This window comes from Pleurodeles waltl, chromosome 6 (genome assembly GCF_031143425.1).
Source record: "Pleurodeles waltl isolate 20211129_DDA chromosome 6, aPleWal1.hap1.20221129, whole genome shotgun sequence".
Classification (NCBI taxonomy): Eukaryota; Metazoa; Chordata; class Amphibia; order Caudata; family Salamandridae; genus Pleurodeles; species Pleurodeles waltl.
Genome location: NC_090445.1, coordinates 455,305,839 through 455,325,502, shown reverse-complemented (window position 1 = coordinate 455,325,502; position 19,664 = coordinate 455,305,839).

Here is a 19,664-nt window from a genome sequence, read left to right as displayed (position 1 = left end):
TGGTGTTTTAATCCACTCTCTAAAGTCACATCTTGATAAATATCCAAATCTTGTAATATTTGTGTATGCCCTGAACGTGTAGTGTCAGCATCCTCTAGAAATAGAAATAAGTGGCGCATCCCACCAACGTGATAATTCTTGTTTTCTCAATTTTCCTAAATGCATGTATTTCTTTTTCATGCCTTCCGGATGTTTAGAATTCTGTCCATCAGAAGGATTTTGGGTTGTCTCCTTTCCAAATATTTCCTGAAAAAGCCTGTCTCTGTCGTCATTGAAGAGTGACATCTCAAATGGAAATACTCTTGTGGGTTAGGTATTGTCTCCTCTGGTCCAGGAGTGCAAAACACCACTAAGAGACACTATCATAAAAAAGGCAACAATGGTTTATGTTGATACACATCCAGTTTGTATTTCCAAAAAATTGTCTACACAGTTTTGGTGCTCACACGTTACAACACACCTGTTGCCCTGATGTGTACACTCTATGCAGAATAAATTCTGTTTACATGAACAAGATCAATACAAAGTAAAGGAGCACTCTGATAAGGTAGTGTTGGTATTCAAAAAATATAATATCAATAATTTTATTAAAGTAAATAAAAAATGTATGTTTACTATTGTCTTTTAATTTCACATATAATGAATGATAAGGACACATTAATATAGTACAATAGAGATAACTCAATTGACATAGAACCCAACTTTATAATGCAATATTATTACATAAATCCATGAGATTGTGAGTGTTGTAATCTGTGTAGATGATCCTAGTCGAGTTGAAGAGTCAGTCGACACATGTTTCGTCCCTGATGAGAGACTTCTTCAAGGCTGATGATGAAAAACAATGATATGTTTTCACACCTAATAATCACAACTAACATGATCTCACTGTGTCCTGACCCATAACCATAATTGTTTGATATTTCATTCATGTACAGCAAGTGTTAAAAATATTTAATCCCCAAATTAGCTATTTGGAGCAGTTCGCACTTAGGCCTTAATATGTTTTTCTCCACATAGGCTACCCACGCCAAATTTGCATCCTTTTTTTCCAACATCCATGGGATTCTAGATATACCCAGACTTTGTGGGTTCCCCTGAAGGAGACCAAGAAATTAGCCAAAATACAGCAAAAATGTCTTGTTTGTTTTTTAAATGGGAAAAAAGGATGCAGAAGAAAGCTTGTGTTTTTTTCCCTGAAAATGGCATTAACAAAGGGTTTGTGGTGATAAAATCACCATCTTCCCAGCTTTCAGGAACAGACAGACTTGAATCAGAAAACCCAATTTTTCAACACAATTTTGGCATTTTACTGGGACATACCCCATTTTTACAATTTTTTGTGCTTTCAGGCTCCTTCTAGTTAGTGACAGAAATGGACGTGAAACCAATGCTGGACCCTAGAAAGCTAACCATTTCTAAAAAGTGACAAAATTCTGAATTCAGCAAGGGGTAATTTGTGTAGATCCTACAAGGGTTTCCTACAGAAAATAACAGCTGAAATAAAAAAATATTGAAATTGAGGTGAAAAAAACCACCCATTTTTCTCCACGTTTTACTCTGTAACTTTTTCCTGCGATGTCAGATTTTTTAAAGCAATATACCGTTACGTCTGCTAGACTCTTCTAGTTGCGGGGATATATAGGGTTTGTAGGTTCATCAAGAACCCTAGGTACCCAGAGCCAATAAATGACCTGCACCTTGCAATGGGTTTTCATTCTATACTGGGTACACAGCAATTCATTTGCTGAAATATAAAGTGTGAAAAATACGTATCAAGAAAACCTTTGTATTTCCAACATAGGCACAAGAGAAAGTGTAGAGAAGTAGTGGGTATTTGCACATCTCTGAATTCCAGTGTTCCCCCAAGTCTCCCAATAAAAATGGTACCTCACTTGTGGGGGTAGGTGAGAGCACCTGTGACAGGAAATGCCCCAAAACACAATGTGTTACATCACATTTTCCCAAAGAAAACAGAGCTTTTTTTTGCAAAGTGCCTAGCTGTGGATTTTGCCCTTTAGCTCAGCCGGCACCTAGGGAAACCACACAACCTGTGCATTTTCGAAAACTAGACACCAAGGGGAATTCAAGATGGGGTGACTTGTGAGGCTCTCGCCAGGTTCTGTTACCCAGAATCTTTTGCAAACCTCAAACTTTGGCAAAAAAACAATTTTTCCTCACATTTCACTGAGAGAAAGTTCTGGAATCCGAGAGGAGACACAAATTTCCTTCCAGCCAGCGTTCCCTCAAGTCTCTCGATAAAAATGGTACCTCACTTGTGTAGGTAGTCCTAGCGCCCGTGACAGGAAATGCCCCAAAACACAACGTGGACACATCACATTTTCCCAAAGAAAACAGACCTGTTTTTTGCAAAGTTCCTACTTGTGGATTTTTGCCTCTAGCTCAGCTGGCACCTAGGGAAACCTAGAAACCCAGTGCATTTTTAAAAACTAGAAACCTAGAGGAATCTAAGATGGGGTGACTTGTGGGGTCTGTTACCCAGACTCCTTTGCAAACCTCAAAATTTGGCCAAAAAAAACACTTTTTCCTCACATTTCGGTGACAGAAAGTTCTGGAATCTGAGAGGAGCCACAAATTTCCTTTCACCCAGCAATCCCCCACGTCTCCCGATATAAATGGCACCTCACTTGCGTGGGTAGGCCTAGTGCTCGCGACAGGAAATGCCCCCAAAACACTATCTGGACACATCAAAATTATCAAATACAAACCTACCTGTTTTTGCGGGGGAACCTGCATTTTTGGTCCTGGGCTCAGCAGCCATCTAGGGAAACCTGCCAAACCCAGACATTTCTGAAAACTAGACACCCGAGGGAGACCAGGGAGGTGTGACTTGCACAGATCCCCCAATGTTTTCTTACCCTGAATTCTCAGCAAACCTCAAATTCAGCTAAAAAATTACATTTTTCCCACATTTCTATGTGGGATCACCGCACTGGGACAAAGTTTTTACCGCCCAACGTTCCCCTCAGCATCCTGGTAAAAATGACACCTCACTTGTGTAGGTGGACCAAGTGTCTGTGACATGTAAGAGCCAAATACTTATCGAAATTGAGGGGGAACCAAAGCGGGTCCAAAAGTGCAGTTTGAAAAAAAACATTTTTAGGCTAAGTGCAGCATACATTTTATCGGTATAGATGAGAAATGTTGGGTTGTAGGAATGTTGTGGATTCCTGCAGATTCTGGAAGGTTCCATCACAAAAATGTGGGGAAAATGTGTGATTTCCACCAAATTTGGAGGTTTGCAGGTCATTGTGGGTAAGAAAATGGTGCGGGTGCATGTGAAGCACACCACCCTGGACTCACCCAGATGTTTAGTTTTCAGATGTGTCTAGGTCTTGTGGATATTTCTCAATGTCAGCGTCCCAAAGTCAAAAAAGTGCAGCCTTCACTATTGCAAGTGGGATCAAGGAGACATATGATTGTGAACAGTGTACATTATTAAGGTACTTAACTGCCTCTAGAACCATGGACTCCAGAGGAGACTGGCCATGTAGCATGTGGATGGGTGTCCATGATGTCAGCGACCTGCTTCTCGCTAGTTCTCCCTTAGGGTGAGTGACTCAGGTTGGGTTTCGAGTTTTGAATCCGACATCTTTATTCTGGTAATTCTCCTACACGTGCCTCTTCTTGTCCTGCTCATTTAATTTACTCCTCTCACAATTTGTCTCCTAACCCTCTGAAATTCTCTGAGCAAGTGAGATACGGTCATATGGCCTCCTTGTTTGTGCCTAGAGGTTGTCTGGAAGCAGACTAAAATGTTTCCAATGTGGTCCAAAACAAAGCAAAATAAGTCTGTGTCTTCCTTACTGATGTTATCTATTCTTTGTTTGGAAAGTGTTACTGAACAAGAAGTAGGTCAGGATCTCAAATGAGCAGCAATTTATGTTTTGTAACGTGTTATTACTTTATGATACTTACGATTTGGTTCAGTTATGGCTGATTTCCTATCCAGACCATTCATAATATTGCCCTAGAATTTAACGTACTGTGGCATATGTGGAATGTTACAAGCTTACTCTAATATAGTGGTTTTAATATTACATGTGCATAATCATTTGAGCATGCATCTTCACATTGCAATACTGTGGTGGCAAATCCAACTTATCATTACTACACCTATAAGATACATATGCAAATTTCAGTCGGGTTGTGGTAGCCACGTATGTGATATTGCACTTAGGTTTACAGAAAGGGAAGTTCTTAAAAATCTGCAATTGCAGATCTCAACTGGTATTCTTATGAATCGGGTCCAAGGAGAAGAAATCAGTACCTCTTTTTAAAAGAAGGTCCCAGAGCAACTTTCACATATAACCTACAATTTAAATATATGTCTGAATTTTAGAGGGTTCGCAACAAATAATCAGAATATGCATGGAACTTTATGTAAATCATAGAGAGCAACACGTTTGTCTAATGTAGTACTTTTTCTACTCCATGTGAACAATATTATTCCACATTTAGAGATCGCTTTTTCTACACTCTCTTCAAACATGGGGTGCTTTTCATACCCAGTTTACACACAACTCTGAATCAGAAAGTAAGGTTGATGGATACAAATCCACGCCTGAACGATACTTGGGTGATCTATAGGTTTGCTGATGATGGCTGCAGATTGCCCACCATGTGCTCATTGGCTCCTTGTGGTCAAGGCGGAGCCTTAGGGGGAATGGCATCACAAGGTGGTGCCATGTGAGCAAGCCAGAAAGCTTTGGTGTGCACAGTAGCAATATTCACAATCCAATGGACCAGGCTACTGATAGCATGTGGCATCAATTTAAAGCTAACATTTAACAAGGGTTTATTGATAGGTTGTCTTAAGTGCTGTATATTTAGGTAGGTGAATTAATGGATGTAATCAAGCCAGCAGGTTCATGTAAATAAATGTGTTAAAACAAGAAATATTCAGATCTGAATTTTAAGGCGGTTTGCACTGGTGATGTAATTTTAGGAGTTTGTGCCTAATGCTGGTCATTGCGGTGGAAGTGAAACTATTTGCCAGGAATTGTAAAACCCAGCATCATCCACAATTTATTTTGGCCCTCAGTCAACATTGTTCACGCTCAGCACAGTTTAGAGGTTAGTGGTTCCCCCAAGTGAATGAATGAACTAACTCCACTTATTAGCAACCTCTAAAAGTATCTGTCTGTTCCGCAGGTGTCTACTACCCGTAAAGATACTAAGATAGCAGTAAACATTTCAGAACGACATTTTAAAATGCTTTCTCAGGGACTGCCATTGCTTTCGGAGGTTGTGTTTTTACATATGACAGTTTCCTTTCTTCCCTTTTACGCAGCTGTAGGGCTAGGGTTCAGCATAACGGAGACTTCTATTCTGACTCGCGTGCCAGACTGACTTAGGCCCGAAACTACGTGAGGGACTTCACAACCTCATTACACACCTGCGCTGTCCACTGATTTTTTCACTGCCGGCTAGATCTCCTTTACTGACACATTTCAGTCAGAGTCTGCCACGTGTAATTTTTCCCCATTAGCTCAGTGCAATATTTTACCTCTGAATTCGGGAGACACAATGCAGAATGTATTTTCCAGAGTTCAAAGCACTCTGTTTGCTTCACAAGTTGATGATATACATGTGCCACATGAGTCTGCATACAGTTTGAAACAATAGTGCAAAAAGAAGGTGATTAATCAAAATGATCTACATTCAGTCATGAGTGTGAACAAAAGCTACAGTAAGTAGGTTTAAAATTGACAAACATTGCAAATAAAAACTTTGATCGAGCCTGTTGTTTTCGTAGGATCAATTTGTTTTGCACAGGATACAAATCCTGGAGGTATCCTATATTGAGTGATTGCAGAAAATTCAAACCATTAAGATAATGATCATGCCCCATGTTGAAAAATATGTACATTGGACGGAAATCCTTCTCTGTTCAGACTTATATAACCTAGGACCAGCATCGAAGGAGAATCAGGATCAGTCATCTAATATTCAGAAAAACAGTAACGACCTGGCTGTTCCTGAAATCATGACTCAACAGTAATCCAGACTATAAGTCTCCCTGGTTTGCATGTCACTCTAAGTATAAGACATTGCTACAGTGACCTTATCAAATCGTTTTTTGTACAGTTCATTGTGACGTCCTAAGTGTAAAGGGTAAGTCCCGACGTGGATCCCATTCTCACTGTGTCACTAGAACCAAGCTACACCCGATTAAAGAGCCACAGTCAGTCCAAAATCAGCCGTGAGTTGCTTGTGCCCTGGTGTATGGAGGACCAGGCCTTGCAGTTCAGGCTTCACTGTTCCTATTGGAACACGATCAAGACTGATTTGCATATGGATGGATCCCGGTGGACTGGGATGTGGGTCTGAGTAATGAACCCTAGCTGAGGCTAATTCAAGCATTCCACCCATCACGTTTTTTGTATACCCCAGCCCTATCAAGTCTTGGTCACATTTCCGACTCTCACACACAACACCAAAAAATATAACCCATAGCCCACATCTCATCCAAAACTCTAACAACCATTCACAATCACTAAAGCAACTACAAACACGACCAACCATAAACCACTTTTGGGGCCTCAACAAGGGGTAATATAGCAATACAGAAATGCCATGGTACTGTATAATACAATGTAGGTCTGAATGTCTAGATTTATCCTGTCCACCAATTTGCCCTATTCTTGTATTGTAATTCAGACCTGCTTCAGGGCTGTGGTGGAATATTATGCTCCTTCAGCCCAGGAGCTGAAACAATAGGTGCTCAGTTGCTGAAATGCTACAGTATTCTTACATCGGAGGTAGCAGCTTGGCTTTTCATAGGGCTTTCAAAAAATCACTCCCTTGCTTACTGTGGTTTTTCTGAGCACCAGAAGTCCCAATTGCATTCTGAGGTGAGATAAACCTAGTGAAAATATCTAGCTCTCCAAGCCGCTCAATTCCCTGTAAAGACAGCGTGCAAATGAGAGTGTGAGAGAGAGAGAGATAGAGAGACCGAGAGAGAGAGACTGGCCTCTGAAAGAGAAGCAGCAGCCAGAAAGCTCCACCATGTTATAAGTGCAGAGATAGACCTCATTGTGTCCCAAAAACTTTGTGCCATGTTCCAAAATGTATAAGGTGCCAGGTCATCATTCTGAAAAGAGATCAGCAAGTCATTACACCAATATTCCATCTTTTGGTGGTTCTGAAACTCATTGTTTTGTAATTTCACAAGATTTAGAATTCAAAGTGAACGAAAAAAGCAACAATTAAAATCCTAGTCAGGATGAACCACCAGGATTAACCATAACAATTCTCTTGAATAATCTGTGCTTAACTTTCTGCTAGCTTGGCACAAAGCAGTCAGGATTAACTTGGAGGCAATGTGAAAAGTATTTATGCAACACACAAACACTAATAAAGCGAAAAGAACACAAGAAAAAAATCAAATTAATTTAGAAAAATACAGTACATTTTAATGAATAAAGTGATACCACAATGACAAAAAACAATCAATAGAACCAGAGATATTCACTTTTAAGGCCTCTAGTGAAAATAGCACCTAAACGCACAAAGCACCACTTGCAGACATCTGATCGCACTAGACAAGGGATAGTCACAAGATCAGGCTAACTGATATGGGTCACGGGTCACACACAGGGACTAGGTTAGTCCAGCTGAAATGATACCTCCTATAGTCCACTGCAAAGAGTTTCATTCACATTGGAGGAGGCTGAGCATTGTGTATGGTGCAAAGAGCAGGTTGGGCAGTGTGGACTGTTATCGCTGTAGCACAAAGAGCCAGTCAAGTGTTGCAAACGGCTGTTGCTTGGTGCGTTGGGGGTCATTGCAAGCTGTTATTGCTGTTGTGCCAACTGCAGGTCTTGAATTGTCAGTCGCTGTGAATAGTTGTTGGGATGAAGAGCAGAATTCACCAGTGCTTCATGTTGGCAGTCGTCATGGGCAACATAGTCTTGGTACAAACAGGCCCATTTGCTGTCGCAAAATCCCCAAACCTGGGAGGCACGTCTCTGGGATCAGGACTCACTCCAGCAGATGCTGAAGCAGGTCTACTTGAAGGTCCAGTTGCAGCAAGTCAACTGGGCAGTGGCAGGGAAGCCTCTGAAGCTTGTTGAGTCTCTGTAGCTTACACATGTGGTTAGCCAACAGACCCTTGGAGTCACTCTGGCGGAGCCGGGGATCTTCTTTTTCAAACAGTAATACTGTCTTTGGAACAGCTGGCAGTCCTGTGGCAGCAGGGAAGTCCTTCTTCTGAATCCTCCCCAGGTCCAGGGGTGTTCTGATGAGTGGCTCTGGAGTTATAATGTTGATACCAGGTGGGTGGATTCCCTGCCCCTTCCCAACATCTAGTTCTGGAAAGTTCTTCCCCTTACCCTGTCAAGGCTCCAAACTGCCTGGTAAGACAAAAAGCAGGTCACTCCTGGTGGTAGGTTCCTTTTTGTGTGAAAGAGTCAGAGCCCTTTGAAGTGTAAGTGGTGCTGGGCACAGCCATTCCCCAGCCATCTGGCAGGATGGCCCATCCTGTCCACACCTAAAGCACTCTTTGTGCTACTGTGTTGAAGGATTTCACAAACTCCAACAGCAGAGCCACTCACAGTCTAATCTAATCTATGCTAATCTAAGGGATTTGTAAATTGCGTGGCTACTCAGAGACCAGACAAGATTCAGACCCTGGGGAGGTGAGCATTAGGTGACATTTGGAAGTGTCACTTAGAGGAAAGCATGGCTACAAGCACACACCCCTCCTGGTGGATCTACGATACAATAGACAGCATACTATTGAAGTATCAGTGGCGGGCATCATATAAAATAGGTATAATTTGAAGACACCACATTAGTTATGTGAATTGCACCTTATCACGTGGCATGTATTATTTATGCTTATACTAGTGGCAGTTACACAAGGAGTGAAACCAGGGAGTCAACCTTGGTCCTGAACAGGAACCTAGGGGTAAGGCTCTCCGAAACATGTAGACCTGGAAGTAAGGTACGTTTTATATCCAACTTCCATAGCCCCCTTTTTAACCATACTGTCTCCCGGAAATCCATTAAACCATTGGAACTACTAGGACTAGGAGGCAGGTATTTTGAACGTATCCAAGACCCCACCACTCCTATCCCTCATTTGATTCACATTGATTTGACACATCAGTGCTCCTGTGTATTTCGTCGGTTGTAGCACACCCCGATCCATAGCGGAACGGGAGGAACCCAGTGATGAAGCATACCGCCAAGGGGTAGCCCGGTAAGTGAGGATTTTTCTAAAAGGAAAATCCTTTTTCCTCGTCCATCCTGTTGGAGTTTCTTTTCCTATCTGCTGGGCCTTTTTTGTAATGTTACCTAGAGTCTTGCCAGCACAATCATGTGATCCAGGACACTGGCAGAAAGGCTCTTCTGGTTTGGGCATGAAAATACCAACTTCCTAAAAGTAGCATTTTCAAAATTTAAATCTAACTTTACCATTAAAAAGGATTTTAAATTGCAATCCATTTAAGTGGGAACCGTAAATCTCTATATACTCGCAATCTAAAGTTAGCACTTACTAAATTTAATAAAGTTACCGCTTGTTAGTCAAAGGGAGAGATAGGCCCTGCAACAGTGAAAAACAACTTGATTTGTTCACTGTCAGAAGATGTACAACTTAAGTGCACATGTCCTGCTTTTTAAATACAATACACCCTGTCAGATGAGCCTTTGGGGCCTACCTCAGAGGTGACTAATAAGTGTTAAAAAGGAAGGTTTAGGTCTGGCAAAAGGTTTATTTTGCTTGGGTGAAATGGCAGTTTGCAAATGCAGTACAAGTTTCAGTGGAAGACCTGAGGCATGTTTTAAAAGTGCTACATTAAGTGGTGCTGTAGCATTTCATTTACAAGCCCTGGTACTGGTAGTACCATTGAATAGGGACTTAAAGGTACATTCGGTGTGCCAGTTAGGTGTAGTCCAATTTTACCACAGTCCTAAAGCCCACAAAAACGTATTCAGCAAAAAGCAGGGAGGGAAAGCAAAATTTTGAGGGGAATATTATGCCAAGAATGTCAGGTCTAACACAAAGCAACTGTCTAAAATATTTTAAATTCCTGTATGCCACTACCTCACTATACCAGTATTCTAAAAACATTATTGAATTACAACATTCATAATATAAATATAATATTACAGATACATTAGAAATATCTAATGTTGACATATAGGGGCTAGTATATATGTTGGCAGTAAGGATATTCTGTTGCAACGATTTAAATGCGATCGAAACTTTGGTGTTACAATTGTGGAGACTACTCCATCTCCTCTGTAATTAGACCGCTCTGACGCCCCGACCGAGTACGAGTCGGCAGGATGACCTACTCTCCAAGCCACATTGACAGTGTCATAGTTTTTTCTAAAAATCTTTCTTTGTCAGTGTTTTAGAACAAACAAAAAACAAACAATTGCATGTTGAGTATACGATTACATCAAGCTGGTATATATCGTCAAGGCTTAAATAGCCTACAATATCACCATACATCTCTGCAATTGGAGTCACTCCCAGTAGTATGTGTCATTTCCTGTAGTGCTTTAGTCTGGTGCTTATGACAGTGTATGGTGCGTTAATAGTGGTGGGTGTCAGTTCAACAAGCTTTTTTGCTCGTTTGGCCTGTGCAATTGTAACTGGGAGGGTGGTATAGTAGGAGCAGAGGTGTCGGGGGAGTTGAACACTAACAAATATGTGTGTTATAGCGACAGATGTGTAGGTTTAATGCGTCCATAGGCAGGGGTGGTAGTTTGTGGGTGTTAATGTGTTTGTGGAGTACTGTAAGTGTCCATGTGGGGTTAAAATGACAGCTTTGCCTTAGGTGGTTTGCTGTATGGGTGAGCGTTCAATTGTGGTTTCCGGATTCATGCCAGACTCCACTTTTTGTAAGTATTCCTGTCAGTGTGAGGGTGCCTTCAGCATTGTGTGGCCCAACCCCCCAGCTGTTAGTATTTGTTGTTCTGGAGGATTTTAGGTCTGATAGCCATTTGCTGCATGGCAGGGGTGCCCCAGACTTCCAACTCATTGCTATCCGGCGTTTTGCCAGTACTAAAGCTAGATCTGTGACTCAATTAAGCTGTTTGCGGCTGTGGTTCAGGGGTGACTCCCAGTGTACAGTGTGTGACTGTTTTCTGTAGGTGGGTGCCCGTGGCCTCTACTAGGAGTTTTGTGACTTAGTCCCAAAAGGAAGAGAATGCTGGGCAGCTCCACACGTAGGAAATCAGCCGGGGCATGACTACAGCAGGGGCGACTGTTGGATGACACTGGGTACATTTGGGTTAGGCACTCCAGAGTTAGATAAGTATGATGTAAATAGTTGAACTGTGTGTGTTTTAAGCGGGCATTTGTGGAGACCTATTTCAGGATTCCAGGCACTGGGCATATTGTTTGTCTGTCAAGGTGATGCTGAGTGCGGTATCCCAGTAGGTGCATAATTGATTAAGTGATGGTTCCCCATTGGGACGGAGGGAGTTATACAGCTGTGTAACTGCTTTGTGTTCAACTCCATGTGTCAGCAAGGTTTGTAAGAGTAGGGAGTCTTGCGGTTCATCGTGTGTTTTATGCCAGGCTACGTACAGTTGTTTAGTGAGAGTAGCGTATAGGAGGAAAGACCCCTGGGGAATACCAAATTCATCCACCAGGCCTTCAACCGTGAACAATATTTTGCTAGGGAATAGGCTGCCCCAGGTAGTAACTTCCACTGTGATCCAAGCCACTGCATCCGGGCACTTTTGTAATTCAGAGCACCCTGGCAGTGCCCATAACGATAGTTCCAGCACATATAGAGGGTATATACTGGATTTGATGACATATGTGGTCCAGCATTTTTGGGCTGCCCACTTGAGCACATTCCCACTCCTCCCTGGCACCTCAGACTTCGAGCCAAGTAAACACTGTAGCTCTGGGAGGGAGAGTGTTCCCCCAAACCATTAACCCAGTTCAATTGTGTTATGGCCGTTGATCCAGTGCATGGGTCATTGTAGTTGGACTGCTGCATAATAGTGTTGGTAGTTGGGTGTGCCAAGCACCTCCATTCTAACGGAGCATATAGTTTAGATAATGCCACGCGCCTTCTACCTTTACTCCATATGAGACTTGTAAGGAGCATTTGTAATTCTGTAAACAGTCTTACGGGCAGAGTCACTGGCAAGGCGGAGAAAAAATAGAAGAGCCTGGGTAGGATTATCATATTTCACATTTCAATTTCTCATTTTAGCTACTCTTCCCCATCAGAGCTGCGTCAGTGATGTCCAGAATAGGAGAGAAGATCTCACTTTGGCTATGACTCTACTTTACTCACATTGTCCTCTATGAGATCATTTTCCAAATGATGTATCTTAACCCCTAGATATTTAATAGTTTGACAGGACCATGGGAGAGGGCTGTGCGGCAGTGCCATGCATTGTGCTTCTGATAACAACTTCAATGGAAATAGATGAGATTTCCCCCAGTTCACTCTAAGGCCGGGTACATCTCAAATCATTAAAAGGTCAATGACCTGGGTGGAGTACCGCATTGTCAGTCCTTAAATATGCTAATGTGACATTGGCATACAGTGATACTATATGTCAGAGACCATTGGCTTGTATGTCCCATTGTGGGGCGTGTGCTCTGAGTGCGCATCCCAATGGTTCCACTGCCAGGGCAATTATAATTGGGGATAGTGGGCATCCTGATGGGTACCACATCCAATTCTCCAGGGGCAGGATACGATTTGTTCTGTTTTGACCCAAGCTAATGGTGTACTACAAAGCAGAGATATCCAAGGAAGGAATTTGGGGCCTACTCCCATTCTTGCCAAAATTGTCCAAAGATATGCCCATCCTAGGCAATTGAAGGCCTTTTCTATGTCCAATGATGCCACCCACAGTTCCGAGTTCATGGAACGTGCCCAGTCCATTAGCATGAACAGACGCCGCAAGTTCAAAAAGGTGTTTCGTCCAGGTATAAACCCGTTCTGGTCTGGGTGTATCATAGTTTGTGCAATTTGGATTAGACGATTGGCCAATAGCTTACCCAATTTTTTACAATCTCAGTTTAGCAAAGAGAGTGGCCTGTATGACCCCAGTAACAATGGATCCTTGTCAGGTTTGGGGGGAATTATCAATAGTGCCTCACAAAGTGAGTTTGGGAGTATTCCCTGTGAGAGAGCTGGATTGTACATTTTTAGTAGATGGGGGTTGAGTTTAGTGCTAAAGGCTGCATAGAATTCTATGGGCCACCTGTCTGTACCTGGTGTTTTGCCCCATGCCATTTGCTTAATTGCCTCCATGATCTCTATTTTAGCCATGGGGGCCTCAAGGTCTGTATGTTGAGTGGCACGTAATTGCAGCACGTGTATTGTATCTAGGAAGGTATCAATTTGCGTGGCATCCATGTGCTGTGGGGCAGTGTATAGATCTGCGTAGTAAGCACGGAATGCAGTGTTGACCTCTTTTTGCATATTAAGGAGTGTGCCCACCCTGTCCCTTATCACAATGATGGGGAGTTCGGATTCTCAGAGCCAGGCCAACAGTCTGCCCGTTTCGCATCCCTAAACGTGTTTACGGACCTGGTATTCAGTATAGTCTATTCTGCATAGTTGCGTTAAGGCTGTGATTTGTGCCAGCTGCCTACTTGCGAGAGAGCCGACTCCCATTGAGTCCACCTGCAGTCTCCATTCGCAGTGCCTGATGTCCATTTCCAATTTGTGTAGTTCCCTGCTCGATGCCAATTTGGAGCCATAAACCGAATTAATTGCATGTCCCCGTAAGACCACCTTAAAGGCATCCCCTAGTATTTCTGGGTCTGAGTTTGTACTTTTGTTTTCCATAAAGAATGTAGTGGCATGGGTTGAGATGTCAGTACGGTAGGCCTCATCTTGTAGGGCTTCAGCTGGCATTCAGCTGGCAAACACCATGTCGGTATATGGGTTGTTCATGTCCCCATACCAACTGAAGAAGTAAGGGGCAATGAATGGATTTAAAATGGCCTAAGTATTCTGCTGCTGATACCCTTGCTAGGGCCTCATTATGATCCTAGAGTGTACGTCATGCAACCCAGAGTTATGTGAGTATTCCCTGAGTAAGAGATGTAGGCTTCTCAATACATCCCTCACCTGATTGTTTGATACCCAGCGTGTAAGTTGCTGAGCGAGTGCTATTGACTGTGCCTTGGGTAGTGGTGTGTGGGATCGGTCTTTGGCGGACTCTGTTACGCAATTGAAGTCCCCTCCCCAGTAAATGGGAACCTGCATATAATTGAGTAAGGCCTGTGCGAGTTACTGTATGAAACGGGCCTGATTAACGTTAAAGGCATACACTGATACCAAAGAAATTGTAATTCTGGCTAAAATACACTCTAGAATCGTGTATCTACCCTCTGGATCAATCCCAGTGTGCGTGACCTCAAGGGGGTCCCCGGAGCTATCCCAGTGAGGGTGCCCCTGACATATTGAGAATAACTAGTACCCACTAGAATGCCTTTCTATCGTCGGCGCAGTTAGGTGTTTCCTGCAATAATGCAAGTTGGATCTTGCTCCTGAAAAAGTATTGAAGGATTCTACTGTATAGTGCTTTATGTAGCTAGCCAATATCCATACATTCCATGTTAGTATTGGGTATTGCATGTCAGGCCTCATGTCCAGAATTGACCACAAGAGACTGGCGATCTGTGAGTAGTAGACATATTGTCCAGTGTTTGCCGATCCCCCCACCAACACCCTATCCCACCCTTCCGTACCTTATAGTGTGTTGAATCAAGACTTGTAGCAATAGTTTGGTACCATGCATGCAATATAAACAAGAACATAACTGTAAACAAATCCTCCCAGTCCTGGTTGGTGCAAATGCGCCAATATGCAACTGATATATGCACGAAAAAAATTAACATTGGCTATGTTGGATCAGGGCCATGTGGGCGGCATCTGCAAAGTGTTGTGGGGGTATGAGTTTGCATTGTTCATCCTTCAGCCATATGGACGGTTGACCGCCACTCTGGGAGATTGTCTTAGGTTACCTGCTGTTGGAGAATTTGTTCCTCGCACTTAGGTGTGAGTGCATACTTGAAGTTAGATCACATCATCAGAGGTTTAGGGGTTAATCTCGGGTCTTCTCCAAATAACTGGGCTGCCAATGTTGTTGGTCTATCTTGTGTGTCTTCCTCACCATTACTGTATTACGATCTATGCAGTGATGGTGTTGCTGCACTGTTCCCCACTTCTGCGACTACTTGTGCGCATTCCTTAGCCACCTGTTCTCTCATGGTTCCCAGAGGGGGTTTTGTTTTCCGCTGGCGGCGGTGACCTTGTGTTTTCCAGGTTATAGAGGCGTCTGACTGCGTGTTGGCCAGAGGAGTTATTCCTTTGCATTCATTCCCATTCTAGGCATCCTCCGCTATTTTGCAAATGGTGTTCTCGTCATATATTATTTTTAACATAGGTGGGAACTGCAGAGCATAATTGAAATCATACTCATGGAGACGGTGTTTAACAGAGAGAAAAGAAGATCTGCGTTTCTGTACGTCCATTGTGTAATCCAGGAAAATGTTGACCCACAAGTTTTCAACTACCTACGGGCCATGTGCATGGGTCACTTGCAGAATGTGGTCCCTGTCTCTATAATTGAATAGGTGGGCTACCACCGGTCGTGGTGGGGATCCCGGCGGGAGAGGACGCCCCAGCACCCGGTGGGCTTGTTCTATGGAAAAGAAAGATGAGGGCTTGTCTTGCAAGATTGTTGTGGTGAGCCAATCCTCTTAGTAGTCAATTTCTGGCTCCAAATTGACTTGTGTCCCACAATGCATTTCAGTAGGTCCACGATCCTAACATTGTTTCTATGGGGCGTGCCCTCTTCATCCTCAGCACGCTATCAGAGGCAGTTCACCTCTTCCTGCAATGCCTTAATGCACGTTGTTGCGTCTGAAACTGTTGGTCTGATTGACGTGAAAGTGGATTCTGCTTGTTCGACATGGTCCTTTAAATTCTTATGGTCTTCTGGCAGAAAGTTCATATCGATATGGAGGGCATCAATCTTGAGCTCAAGGGTGGTTTTAATGCCGAACACTGCTGCCAATATTTCATCAACCTACGTGAGAGGCCTGCCAGGGCGGTTTTGAATGTCTCTCCAGGTGATTCATCCATTCCACTACCAACTGTCTTATCTTTCTTGGTGCAGCCCATAATGTAAGCAACACTGTGCAATGGACTGGCACTGAGAGGCCCCACACCGGTGCGATGCAGATCTCGTAGCCTGCAGTTCCATGCATGGTGCGTGGTGCAGGAAAGGATAGGGTGATGCTGCAGTTTCTTGAAAAGCAGTCAAAGCTGGATCTCGTGGGCCAAGCCTCCAGAGTTTGCGTGATGATGTGTGGTAATGACTATGGTCAGGGGGTGCCAGGGTCAGCACATTTAGGGAAGAGTCGAAGGAGCGATTTCCTTGCATCTCATAATTGTGACCCAGCTAGCAGTGGGGATCGTGTGCAGGCCCAACAGTCCCTCTGTGCCAATGCAGGGGGGACAATGTGCTCTCTTCTCTTGTCCAGTCCTCTCTTGATGTCTGTGTTGGCGAGGTTTGGCTCCCTTTATTCACTGTTTAGCACCTTCGAGTCGGAGTTGCAACACCAGAGTAAGCACTGAAGTGACAGTGTGCCTATATCTTCCTTAAGAGTGGCAATAGCCCAGGAGCACCCAATAGTTCCCAGTCAGGTGCTGCTGGTATGTGAGTTGTTCCTCTCTCATGCACTCCACACTCCCTAGCCGGTTCCCAGCATCACAGTGCCCCAAGGGCTACTATGGTGTCCTGAAGTTTAAGCAGTCCAGCTGGGGCAGTCTCCTCTACGGGTGGTGAGCTCTGTTTGTGTTCGCGCGTTTAACTTCACAATCGGGGGTGTAACGGAGACCCATTCAGGTGGGGCCCCCACTATGTGGCTGCAGTCCAACTGCCCCACCTTCACTCCAGTGCTAGGAACTTGACCTCATAGTACCCCGTCCTCGCCTCAGGCGGCTATGCAGATGAGGGCTGCGACTATTACCTCACTTCTTGGTGGGTCCCCGCAGCACAGGATCACCGAACAGCCATTGCTGTGGTAGCTGTGCCGCGCTAGGCTTGACGCCGGGTGAGATGCCAACCTAGGGACTCAGGCTATGTGGTGGCTGCCCAGTGCTTTGCACTCACTCAGGGGCATATTTATAGGTCCCTAGCGCCACCTTGAGCCACATTAACGTCATTTATTTTGATGTTAATGTGGCCCAACAAGACCAAAATCCTCGTGCCATATTTACACAGTGGCGCGATGCATGCATTGCGCCACTCTGTAATCCTTTGTGCTACATTATGCCTGCGCCAAGCATAATGTATGCAAATGGGGCGTTCACCTGTTAGGGGAGCCGGTAAAATGGTGCAAAGAAATCTATGAGATTTCCTTGCGCCATTTATCATGGCACTTTTAACACTTGCTCAAGAGTAGGCGTTAAAAGGGGGCTTCCATTCTTTAGAATGGGGCCCTATGTACTCTGCAGGAGTAGCGCCAATATTTTGGCACTGCTCGTGCGGATTACATCAATAGCTTCTTAAAAAATGACACTATTGCCCCCTACCCTGATCCATGGTGCGCCGTATTCTAAATACGGTGCCCACATGGTGGCGGTAGGGGAGTGCTAAGGGGCGCAGGGAAAGTGGCGCTGCACTCAGTGCAACGCCGCTTTCCATAAATCTGCCCCTAAGTCTTCAGGTCTTGTCTAGTGTGCCACCAGGCTGCCTATGCACACTTCCTGCTCACCTGATGGTTTCCAGCAGTGCAGTCTCTTGAAGGCTGGTTCGTTAGTGGGCCGCACGGGTGTGCAAGTGTTACAGCGACTTCTTTCCAACTTTGGGCTAACTCGGTGTTCAGCAGCAGATGGCGCCCGTGTCTTCTTTGCTGGCCGGGTCGCAGTCCGCGCAATGGCTGGTTTCCCGGGGGCAAATCGTATCGTTCTATTCTTCCCCAAGAATACGGCCTGCGCTTTGTGCTATCCTGGGAATGCGTGTGCAGCCTCCCGGGCCTAAGTTTCGTGCCTGGCCTGGCCACGCCCATGCCTGCCACAAACGCTCCTCGGCAGGCGCACTTCACAGCACCCTGGCAACATCTATTTTAAGCAGTCAGGGTCTCCCCTTGCTTTCTCCGTATTCTCACTTGGGCAGGACATGAGCAGGGGAATTGCAGCAGGTGGGCAGCCGGATGTTTGTTTAGGACCAGGGGCTGCGGAGCTCCGCAGTGCGTGACTCACTCAGTCGCCATCTTTGCCATGCCCCCCAGTGTCATAGTTAACATTGAAAGAATTATTTTTACCTCCCAGAACAAAGAAAAGCATTAAAAATTCCATCCAGCCTCCTCTTCTGTGGATCCCCGTAGCAAGGAGTGCAGTGATATGTACATGGGAGACTCCAATCCCTGTATAAAAGCCTGTCTCTTATTTCCTTATTACAGGTGACTTCAGATGTCTCGGTGGAGGTCAGATTTCAGGTCATTTGCCACACCCCCATGGCCAATATGAGAAAGCCATGAGCCATTATTCATAAGAACCTTTGGGTTCATGATGTTTTCAATGCCCAGTTATAGATATAATTGGATACATTTCTTCATGTTGCTAAGAAACATCCTATTCTCTTCTGCTGTCAAATGCACTTAATCTCCTTTGAAAATTCCAGATATGTCAAACTGGATGTTATTGTTGTAGATGGATCCCTTGCCGTAGTCACGAAGGTATGTGGAAATAACTTTGTTGACATAATTCCAGGATTTGTGTGTTTGGGGACAAAACTGGTCTGATCATTTCTACTTCTGTCTTTGACAGATGTCAAAATAGACAAAGACTGTGGGGCAAGAGATTCATTTTCATTAAAAAGGTTTCTTTAATTTTAAATGATAAAGCTGCATTTCCCCTGCTATCCACAATTTGAAATACTTTCCACCAAAAGGTGGACATTGATGCCATTTTATTCGTGGATGCCAATGCATGTAATGTTCACAATAGGAAACCCCATATCCTTGTTAACAATGGAAGATCTTGCTTACTCACAAGCCCTGAGAACATAGGCGCAGTCAACTACCCACACCTAGGCCATGACACTAGAGTTCTTGTGAACCTACATACAGTCTCATGAAGAACATCTGTGTATGGTGAATTTATGACCTTATTAGAAATTGGGATCCTGCTCTGGTAACCTTAGAAAGTGATGGACAGAAGAAGGGACCTTTGTATCACTTGGCAAATATAGTAAGGCCATGCCAAGATCAGCCAGTGCATTAGTTTGAACAATAAGTCAAAAGGCTTACCTCTAAATACATATTACATCGGGACCCTGGACATTCATATGAGGGTAGACGTCCATTTTAAAGATGAGATGAATTTACAGATTGGATGAGGGGGTATAGGTGGTTAAATATGCTAATTACTACAAAGCGTTAGAGAATGTGTAGTTTGAAAACTACTTTTTTGTGTATGTGATTAGTTTTTCAATGTTAATTTCTGGGATGTTTGATGTATAGTTCATATTGAAGATATTTGATTGACACAATCATGAGAAAATAATTGGTAATTAATTAAAGGAAATCTGTGCGATGTATTTTCCTAGTAAAAACTGTATAAAAATACTTTTAGCATATCTGCTGATGTAATTGAATATGATTTCTTAGTGCTTGTGCATTGTGT